At 46.3% G+C, this 11,053-nt stretch overlaps 1 long non-coding RNA gene across 3 annotated transcripts; it reads left to right on the top strand.

Annotated features, from left to right (window-relative positions):
* Positions 1-3,178: 3,178 nt before the first annotated feature.
* LOC123994964 lies at positions 3,179-9,907 on the top strand. 3 transcript variants are annotated; one of them, XR_006831759.1, is made up of 7 exons: positions 3,179-4,012; positions 4,284-4,378; positions 5,722-6,459; positions 8,701-8,881; positions 9,080-9,156; positions 9,415-9,508; positions 9,670-9,907. It is a non-coding gene; the product is annotated as an uncharacterized LOC123994964 (long non-coding RNA). The 3 variants fall into 3 exon arrangements; XR_006831760.1 differs by having other exon boundaries at positions 6,241-8,881; XR_006831758.1 differs by having other exon boundaries at positions 5,722-8,881.
* Positions 9,908-11,053: the final 1,146 nt, after the last annotated feature.

Below are 11,053 nucleotides of genomic sequence, written 5' to 3'. Positions count from 1 at the left end.
TTAACCTTTGGAGTCCAATAGCTCAGTGGTTCTCAAAGTCTGGGATAGTGCATAATCAGTTGCCCTCTTGTCATGTCAATCATTGCATACCTATTTATAACTTGTCAGAAATGTCCAGATCAACTAGCCCATGTCAGCTACTGTTTTTTAGCCCATATATTTTGGTGTAATTTTTAAGTCATTCATATCACATGAATACACATTAGACATGACAGTGTATAGATTTGCAAGAAAATTAGCTTTAGAACAACAACATTTTCTCTCTGCCAACAAGAGGGGTGTGAACAGTGCTTGTGCCCATAGAAATGGACGTGGGTTGTTGCCCAATGCTGGAAGCAGGGTCTGAGTGAAAAAGTTTGGGAACATACAGCCTACATGATGTCAGTACAACAACAAGAATGATGTCCCATTATGTGATCACTGTGACAGCTGTCACCTATGACCTTTCACACATTTAAAAAGCTTCCATCTAAACAACCCCCACTGACCCACATGGGTGTTTCACCGCACCCTTCCTAGAAAAACTGGAGAAGTCTGCTCTTCTGGTATATCTCCCTCCTAGTCGATTTGTAGCAAGGGATCTATATGACTGGTTTTGCATTTAGGAAAGTTCTGATCTCATGATTATCTTATTGTCACTCCCTACAGTAATTTCCTCAGTGACTACCACAGAAAGACATGTTAATTCATGTTCAGTTAATTCATATCACTAGCCACTTTAAACAATGCTACCTTATATAATGTATATATATACTTACCCTACATTATTCATCTCATATGCATATGTATATACTGTACTCTACATCATCGACTGCATCCTTATGTAATACATGTATCACTAGCCACTAACTATGCCACTTTGTTTACTTTGTCTACACACTCATCTCATATGTATATACTGTACTCGATACCATCTACTGTATGCTGCTCTGTACCATCACTCATTCATATATCCTTATGTATATATTCCTTATCCCTTACACTGTGTATAAGACAGTAGTTTTGGCATTGTTAATTAGATTACTTGTTGGTTATCACTGCATTGTCGGAACTAGAAGCACAAGCATTTCGCTACACTCGCATTAACATCTGCTAACCATGTGTATGTGACAAATAACATTTTATTTTATTTGAATATGTGGTTGTAGGCACCTGCCGCTTCCAGGTGAGTGGTAGCCTGCCAGATTCCTCTTCCTCATGTCCTCTTTTCTAGCCTCCCTTCTCAAAAGGGATCAGAAGAGAAGATCCACCCAAGGTTCCTCTCTGAGGAGGCATGGATAGGGGACACAAGGAATTGAGCCAGTGTTTTGGTTCCATGTGTGATGTAAACCACTGCTGTATGTGTGACTTGAACTACTGGTTGAGCAGGAGGAGGACATGGAGGTAGAGGGGGTTGAATTCACCACACTGCGTGTTTTCCATCATGCGTTACGTATGGATTGCCTCGCATGGAGCCCTGAGTCTCGGCTGGACAAGCTGCCCCAACTCATCAGGTAGCCTACCTTAAACCTTTTAGTTCTTACAGCTGTCTTCTGTCTTTACATCAGGGTGTCTGGTCCTGGAGTGCCCTGCAGTAAGTAACACCTGATTCAGCTCATCATGGTGCAGACTGATGACGTGGTTAGTTGGTTATTTGGACCAGCCACCGCTGTGAGTTGAAGCTGCGCTACTTTTTTCTCTCTTAATCTCTCTATGTAAAATTTTTATATCAGCAGATGTCACAAAGGTCTTATACAGAAACCCAGCCTAAAACCCCAAAGAGCAAGCAAGCAGGAGAGGGCGAGAGGGAAACCACACAGGACTCCAATAAGACAGGAGAAAAACATCAGATAGGACAGACCCACCCTGGCAGACTAGTGCAGCATAGATATTGGGGACTGAGACGGAGGGGTCGGGAGACACTGTGGCCCTGTCCCACGATACCCCCAGACAGGGCCACCCACTTTGCCAAAGCACAGCCTCCACACCACCAGATGGATATCAACAGACCACCAACTTACTACCCTGAGACAAGGCGGGGTATAGCCCGCAAAGTTCTCCCCCACCACACGAGCCCGAGGAGGCACAAGACCAGACAGGAAGATAACATCAGTGACTCAACCCACTCAAGTCAATTATAGCGAAACGAGCCTGGCAAGACGTGATCCACCCCTCTGACTAACGACATGGGAGAGCACTAGCAAGCCATACTCACCCCCGTAATAGGGACAGTGGAGAGAATCCCGGTGGAGAGAGGGGAGCCGGCCAGGTAGCGACAGCAAGGGTGGTTCATCACTCCAATGCGTTGCTGTTCACCTTCGCACCCCTGGTTTCAGACTACACTCAATCATAGGACCCACTGAAGAGATGAGTATTCAGTAAAGACTGAAAGGTTGAGACCGTTTCTGCATCTCTCATATGGATCAGCAGACCATTCCATAACAATGGAGCTCCATAGGAGAAAGTCCTGCCTCCAGCTGTTTGCTTAGAAGTTCTAAGAACATTGAGGCCTGTGTCTTGTGAACGTCGGGTACGTGTAAGTATGTATGGCTGGACCACCTGCTTATCCCAGAGCCATATATTTACCTAAATATGTCTCTGGATCATCCATCTACACCAACTCTGTGTCAGTCAGTGGTATGAAACCCTCAGTAGTCTTGGCCCAGCTGTATTCTTGTCTGTGGTGGAATACCAACCCAGTTATTTCAGGTGTGGTTTGATTTTTAAAAAAGGATGTTGAACGTTATTACATAGAAAGCAAGGTTTTCCTCTTAATTGGAATGGTGGATGGGAATGCTGTAATCCCGCAGGAGATGTTTCCAAGTTGCTTTAATTGAAAGGGAAAGGCAGTGATACTTCCTGACCTTCCGTGGTTAAGTCTGCAGGGCCCTGGGGCCGGCGTGTGACGTGCGCACGTGTTATTACACTGATGGCTCCCCCTCTCAAGTTTCGTCCCTCCCCTTAGTTTTGCACGTAGTTATGCCTTCCAGGAAAAGCAGTGTTCTCACGGGCGTGCCTGAGGCAGGGGCCGGCAAGGGTGCTAGGAGGGGGGGGTAGGGGGCTTACGCTGGGAGGCTCCCAGATTCTACCAGGCCAGCCATGTGAGGTCAAGTCAGCAACCTCTAGGTAGATTCTGGGGAACTGTCAGGAACACTTCCCCAGCATCAGCTCAGGGCCGAAACAGACCCAGTCATTAGTCAACCCTGTGACATTGACAAGTCTTTGAAGATTGTCTCATGATGAAATGTTCTCCCACTTGGCACCTGTTCTTTCATTGATAATAGTCCTGCAGTGTAGGCTAAATCTAGATAGCTAGTTCATATTGCAAGACTGTGAAGTATGTATTGAATTAGAGGTTTGATGATAAATCTTTGGCAATGCCTAGAAATTGAGTTGAAAGAAGGGTGAAATGCCCTCCACAATTCACTGACTACTAGGCTATGTATCAGTTGTTGGTATAATCACCTGTACCAGTTGCTTGGGGGAATATTCTGGCTGTGTATCGTGACATTATGCCAAATCCGTCTGTTCCTGCGACTGCAAATGTGTGAAAATGCGTCTGTTTTTCTTGAAATATGTGTGTTTTGCTTGCGATATGTGTGTTTTTCTTGTCATAAGTGAGTTAGTGTAATTGCAGGCGCTGGTATATACTACGACTGATTAGAGGCAAAGTCATCTCCCAGGTGTTAGAAATGCTCAGATGGCGTGAGGAATCTTTTGTTTTTCTCCATGTTTATCTTCGCAATTAGAATCTCCCTGGCAGTGTTTCCATTGATCCATGTCCAAGTCTTTACCACACACACACACACACACACATCCAAAGGTGTCAGCCCGGGCTGCAGTGCAGTCAGACACACGCATAGACATGTACGTGTGCCCGAGTGTGTGTACGCATGTCTTATAGTAGGATGGGCTCTGTTTTGATGTTCTCTTTCTTTGTTTATGTTTTTCTCTCTCACTCCGTCTTTCCCACCAGATTTTGCACTGCTGCAGCAGACAGCAGACAGATCTTCAGAATCAACATGAAGTCAAGGTAGAGTACTGGTGCCCCTGCCCTCACGACTAGATCCCACTGGAACTACTGCACCTGTCAGTTCAGTTGGCATCTGGTTTCTTTAAAACAAACTGTTTGTATATAGCACACTGACAGTAGGCACTTAGTGAATGGCTTTTATATTAGCCTAATCAAGAACCCAGCGCACACAAGGAGCCAGGGAACTGTCATACAGTCTATGGGAGGCTCGCATCAAATGCAGAGTTTTGTTAATTGTATCTTCTGTGGCGATGTATGTGTGGTTGTCTAGGTGATGGAGGGTCACACCAGCTACATCAACCACTTAGTGTTTGAACCCACGGAGGGGAAACAAATGGCTTCGGTCAGCGATGACCATACATGCAGGTCAGTCCGAACCTCCTCCCGGTCTCATTCAGCAAGAATAATATGAGTGTGTGAGAGTGTGTCTTCCCCCAGCTCTTGGATCTGTGTTCTGTTCTCTGTTAATGGTGCAGAACGTCCTGACTGTGTTTCCAAAATGAAACCCAATGCTTAGCACAACACACCCCGGTGTTGCCGTGCGTAAGCACACAGCCGCTTCTCCAGCTTTTTAAAGTAATTGGTTAAATATGGAAATCCAATTAGCTGTGGTACTGGTGGAGGTTGTTCCCCTCCTTAGGGTTGACTCTTAACAAGGTCCCCCAATGTGGCCTATCAATCAGTAGCTAGGTAGTGGAGCAAGGAAGGAAAGAGTGTGTTGTTAGCCAAAGGGGTAACCTGGGCACAGGAGGTTGGTGGTACCTTAATTTGGGAGAGCGAGCTCATGGTAATGACTGGAGCAGAATCAGTGGAATGGTATCAAATCCATGGTTTCCAGGTGTTTGCTATTCCATTAGCTCCGGTCCGGCTATTACTATGAGCCGTTCTCCCCTCAGCAGCCTCCACTGAACCTGAGGGTCCTCCTGTTACCTTAGTAACTAGGGTTGTTGCTAGGGTCTAGACAGGGCGAAAGCCTGGCCCAAATCCTACTCCCTCTTTGCTCCTTCCCACACAATGTGAGCTCTTATTGTTTGACCAGTGATTGATGGGGGGAGAACGTTTAATCAAGTTAGCAACTTAGAAATGAATGACTGGCCCCTACTTTTCTCTCCGCTAGAGCCTGAAAGAGCACGTCTCTCATATCCATCTTTAAACCCAAAGCTCCCTGGATGAGAAACACACCTGAAACATCTGCTTCTATTCATAAACTCATAATTTCAGGAGCCTGAAGCTCGCAGTTACACTTCCAGTCATCAAATACAGGCCATGGTTGAATTATCTCCTCAATCTCCTTCCGGCCTGCCTAAATGCTCTAAAGTGTTGGTTAGGATGAGGGCTGTGGGGAGAGAGAGGCCTCCGCTAGGGCTGGTGATGAAGCTCTGCTACTGCGAGAAACATCAGCTCACAGTTCTCCCTCAGCCTCCCTCTATAATGGTCTGGCCAGAGAAAACAGGGGTACGCTCTCTCGGCTCCATCTGCAGAAAGATTTAACTTCTGTCACGTTGAGAAAATATGGGACGCAGGAGAAAGAGTGGGGTGGAACTAGGGAAAGATCAAGTTAACAGGAGAGGGGCCTTCCAGGCAGCCCACACAAACTGAGACCCCTGATAGGGTGAGAGAAAAGAACAGTGGACCGGCTTCTCTACTTGCGTGCGTGTTCGTACACTTGGCAAGTTGTCCTACCATAACTCTGCTTTGTTCTTTGTCAGCCCTGTCCTTTCCTGCGTGGGAACTCTACTCCAGCCGGAGAGGCCACCTGTAGCAGCTAGAAGGAGGTCACAGCCTCCCACTGAGGTCAGAGTGTCTGCCAGAGGTCCCAACCTCTCTGGGCTCGGCTCCCATTGTGTCTCATAGCTTTCAGTTGGATTTGCAGTAGGTATGTTTCTGTTGTGTGAGATGGATTCCTCACTTCAGCCAGCTCTGGTTTCGTGTTGACATGGATCAGCAGAATACAGCTTACTCAAGGGGCTTGAACAGAGACACCTGCTGCAACTATTTGATGTGCGAGATCTACTCTGTGTGTGTGATCTACTCTGTGTGACATCCGTTTGGGAAGTATTTCTGAGGCGTTATCACAACAGTTTGAGCCTTTCTCCCCACTCTAGCCCGTCAGTCAAGCTATCTGTCAGTTAGTATGTCCATGTCCACTCTACAACATCCCAGTCTTTCATCTCCTCGTTTCTCATTTTCTTCTCATGTTCTCACACTTTCTTTCTGCTCTGTTCTAGGGGATCCCATCATCAACTCTAGCGAGAGGAGCAAACTGATCCAATAAAAATGACAAATGGCCGAGATAATTATTTCAACAGTCCAAATGTCTGCTAAAGAACGTGTTATTGTTCAAGACACTTGAGCAGGTCTGATCAAGATGGATGTTGGTGTGGTTTTGAGGAGAGGAGGACGGCGTGCTGTGCTCCTCTGCCTGGACTCCCCTGTGTGGCTCTGAGGTGTGATTACTGTTTGTCTTTCACAACCCTCGTTCTGCCGAGAGTCGCCAAGGTTATTTACCCTGCACACTCTCATAATTTAGTTCACACGGTGCACACTACGTTTCCCATTTCCTCCGCTCATTTGGAAACCGTTGACCAAAATGAAAAGGTGCGGCTGCTGTTGTCTCACTCACATCTACACACAGACTTCAAATGCAGTCTCGCCTTTCAACTCTATTGTACACGAAGCCCAGTGTTATTGCTTGATGTCACGTCAGCTGTAGTGTTATGCAGTTACACATCTCTTTGTCAGTGGTGGTCTCAGTCTTGTTTCTTGCCCCCTTTCACCTTGTTCAGCAAGGATTACATTGAAACATTTTTTAAATAAGAATCTTTCCCCATTTGAAGGGCAAAGTGGTGGACCACAACTTGGCCGGATGCGGCGTAGCGTGCGATTGAACTCTGCTTGGCGAGTGGTCTGAGAACAGAGGGTTTATGCTTGTTTGTCTGCTGTGGTCTGAGGTTTCCAACCTCGCTCATGGTCTATGGAGGAGGGTCTGCACCGCACTCTACACAGGGCCATTCTGACTTCTGTGTTGTGTCAAGAAGCAAAAGCTCTCATGGAGAAATGTTTTATCCCCTGCAGGGAAGACACAGGAAAAGTTGTGTTTGTTTAATGAGGTCTTCATCTGGGATGGGGCAAAATCATATCCTCTCCGCCGCGACTCTGCAGACATCTCTCCAACATGTTTGACATTTAGACAGGCTTTGGGTCTTTATTAGATGTCTTCTGCATGACCTCATCAGTCAACACATTCACATCGGTCCCAACCATACAGTCCTTTAAAAAACATTTTTAACCACTTGCAAGTTTATTCCTCCCTGGTTCAGGGGAATGTTCTGTTAGATACGAGGCCTTGTGTTCGCTGAGGAGGACTCTCAAATGTGGTTGAAGAGTAGATCCTGGTCTCGGGAGCAGCCTGTCCTCTCCAAGTGATTTATTACATCCGGGCGCACGTTTGCCTTGTGTCCTCGGCCTTCTCGCTCGTCAGCGCAGGGCCCCACCCGCCTGTCTTCACAGCTCAAGAGGGAGATTACAACCAAGATCCCTTTTTCCCTGAAAGAAGGGCAGTGCTAGTGAGGCTCTATGTGCGCATCTCTTGGACAACTGACAGAAGTTAGATAAATTACACACAGGCATTACGTGCTTTCATAAAAACACTGGCATCACTACAGGCCTGGTGTGTGCTGCTCACTCATTAGAGTACATTCCCGAAGAGAGTCTCACAGACGCCTGGGGAAAGATGGGTTTGGATGGAAGCTTGTAACTTTTTTGACATGGATCCTGTGAGACAAAAACAGCCAGCCAGCCAGCCATGATGTCTTTGTTGTTTTTCATATTTTTAGCTGCCATTAGCGTGTGTAATCCTTTGTTTTGTGTGCAGTCAGCACCAAGGCGTCTGCCTGCGCTGTGCTGCGCGTCATCTCCTCTCCCCACACAGGGGGTGGCTGGACTCCGGAAGCTATTTTTAGCATTGCCGCGCGTCCCACTCCAGCACAGCTAATTGAGTGCTTATTAATTTTGTTTTTTGGACTTGATAATTTCTCATTTTTGACAGGACCTGTTTTATCTGAAGCTTCGGACCGGGTTGTTTGTTTGAATCGCAGACTTCCTGTCTGAGGTTGTTTTCTAAACGGGTAGTTGAGGACAGGAGAATAATTTTCTTACAGTCCTTAAACGGTTCATTTCCCCTGAGCACACCCCCTCTCCCTTTCATGCCAGATGGCCTCTCAGTAACAGTGCATTCCAGTTTCATAATGAGAGTTTAAATAATTAGTGAGAGTGAAAAGTTCTAGTGTGAGAGTGAAAATATCTAGTGTGGGAGTGAAAAGATCTAGTGTGAGAGTGAAAAGATCTAGTGTGGGAGTGAAAAGCTCTAGTGTGAGAGTGAAAAGATCTAGTGTGAGAGTGAAAAGATCTAGTGTGAGAGTGAAAAGATCTAGTGTGTGAGTGAAAAGATCTCTTGTGAGAGTGAAAAGATCTAGTGCGTGAGTGAAAAGATCTAGTGTGGGAGTGAAAATATCTAGTGTGAGAGTGAAAAGATCTAGTGTGAGAGTGAAAAGATCTAGTGTGTGAGTGAAAAGATCTCTTGTGAGAGTGAAAAGATCTAGTGTGAGAGTGAAAAGATTAGTGTGGGAGTGAAAATATCTAGTTGAGTGAAAAGATCTCGCCATACTAAACCTTGATCCTCTGTACAGCTGATGGTGGCCGAGAAGAAGGGACGATCCGCTTCTATGACCTGGTTACCCAGCAAGCCATTCTTTCTCTGGATTGCGGCCAGTCGCCACTCATGTCGGCCGACTGGTGCCTCGCCAACACCATCAAGGTGGGCGCGGTGACGGGCAGCGACTGGGTCATCTGGGATATTACCCGCTCCAGGTGAGTGGCAGGACAGATGCTTGTGACCGACTGGGTTTGAAACCGGGTCTCTAGCACGCCAAAATACTTTGTTAGCCCCAAGAGCTAACACAAGTCTTAATGTCTCAGACAAGGTTACCCATCACCTCAGTTACATACTGTGTAACACTACCATATGAAGGCATGGGTTTTTGTTAATAGTTATTTGTCTGTTTGTAGTTACCCACAAGAGAAGAGGCCTGCCCATGTAGAACGAGCAGGAAACTTCAGATAACTGCTTTGTCCATGCTTCCAAGGTAATTTCTATCTGGTATCATTGGGATGTCCCTCCCACATTGAAATTGATATGTTAAATGGTTAAGGTAAGGGTTTAGGGTAGGAATGTCCCAAGGATCCTGAATGCTTCCAATTACTCTGACCTTCAGAGTATTGTGATGCATGTTGTGGTTGTCTGGCTGATACCGCTGCTGCCGATGACGTCCGTGTTAATGGCTGTGGTGATGGTGATAATGGTGATGGCAATTACTGTAACCACGGGTGTCATGGTCTTCCAGGTGTTCTCGGGTCAATGAGAATCTCTTCTCCACAACAGGATGTCCAGGCAAGATCAGCAGTCAGTTACTAGTGCATCACCTGGGTCACCCGCAGGTCAGTGACTTGTGTGTTTGGCTGTTTGCATTTACACAGTGTGTCAGTTTCTGAGTAATAAAAGTATGGGAATAATGTTCAGTAAGAGTGTTGGAAGTAAGGATAACATAACGTGCTTCCTGGACCTGGTTTCTTATGTTTATATGGTGGTGTTGTTGCAGCCCGTGATGATTGGATCAGCCACGGTGGGGGCAGGTATAAACTGGCAAAGGTCCCTCCCACTCTGTGTCATTGGCGGTGACCGAAAGCTCTCTTTTTGGATGACAGATATGTAATGCAGTCACTTCCTATGGACGTATTGGAGGTAATGCAAATGTACATTGAAACTGTTTGACCTGAGGTGTGGTCGGATATTTATATTTTCATAATTTTTCAATAAAGTATTTAATTTTCCATGTTTTTGTTTGCTTTGAGTTCTGAATTTAAAGTTTAGACACATCCTGGACTTTTGATGTTTATTTTAGAGTTCGACAACTGACCACCCAGACAAACAGACACACTGTCACACCCAGACAAACAGAAGGGTGGAACTTGGCTTCTGTGAAAAGCGGGGCTGGTTCTGTCTTTCTCAGAAGCTTTGTATCAGTGCTAGTTTGTTATGATGTTCTGCCAAGTGCCTCAGGGTGAGCTGCAGGTCACAGGAATGTGTGCGCTCAATGGTGCCAGCACTCTACTGCCAGCACTCTACTGGTCAACATCACAATCCCTCTACAGGTGCTCACTCTCTGTAAAACAGACACACACTCACCCATACACATAATCGCTGTCTCTCACACACACACACACACACACACACACACACACACACACACACACACACACACACACACACACACACACACACACACACACACACACACACACACACACACACACACACACACACACACACACACACACACACACACACACACACACACACACACACACACACACACAGCTGTCCCCACCCCTGTAGGTCCTATTTCACCTGCAGAGTGAGGCCTGGGAAGGGGAAGGCCTAATGCAGGCAGCCTGCTCCTTCTATTGGGTTATCCCTGAGATTTAGACGGATTAAGGGCAGGAAACTAAAGAGAGAGGAAAAAGGTTTTGTAAGAGAAGTGCAGGAAACTGGAAGTATAGGTCTTTTCAGGTCAGATACTACTGGCTGGCAGAGGGGATGAGTGATTTGTCTCCAGAGAAGAGGGAGAACGAAGCGAAAGAGAAAGAACATGAGAGCCACAAATCTCATCGTCCTAGTGGGTGGGGACGATCAGTGATGCTGAGATGGCGCATGGGAGACATCGGACCATACGCCAACAGACTCAGAATACTCCGTTAGAAACAAGGGCTCATTGTATCTTATTGGATGGCCCATGTACGAGAATAGCACTTACTTACTGCATTCGAACTTCAAGAGGGCACGCATTCAATTTGATCATGAATCATTTTTAGTGACAGCTAATCACTTGTTTCCACAGATGGACGTTTTTTAGTCCGAAGGCCCAGCCCTTTGGATGAAGTTGTGTGTGTCTACAGGGAGTAACACAGAACAGTTTATTTTAC

The sequence above is a fragment of the Oncorhynchus gorbuscha genome, linkage group LG14 (assembly GCF_021184085.1).
Source record: "Oncorhynchus gorbuscha isolate QuinsamMale2020 ecotype Even-year linkage group LG14, OgorEven_v1.0, whole genome shotgun sequence".
NCBI classification, from domain to species: domain Eukaryota; kingdom Metazoa; phylum Chordata; class Actinopteri; order Salmoniformes; family Salmonidae; genus Oncorhynchus; species Oncorhynchus gorbuscha.
This window is presented reverse-complemented; position numbering and strand designations above follow the sequence as displayed.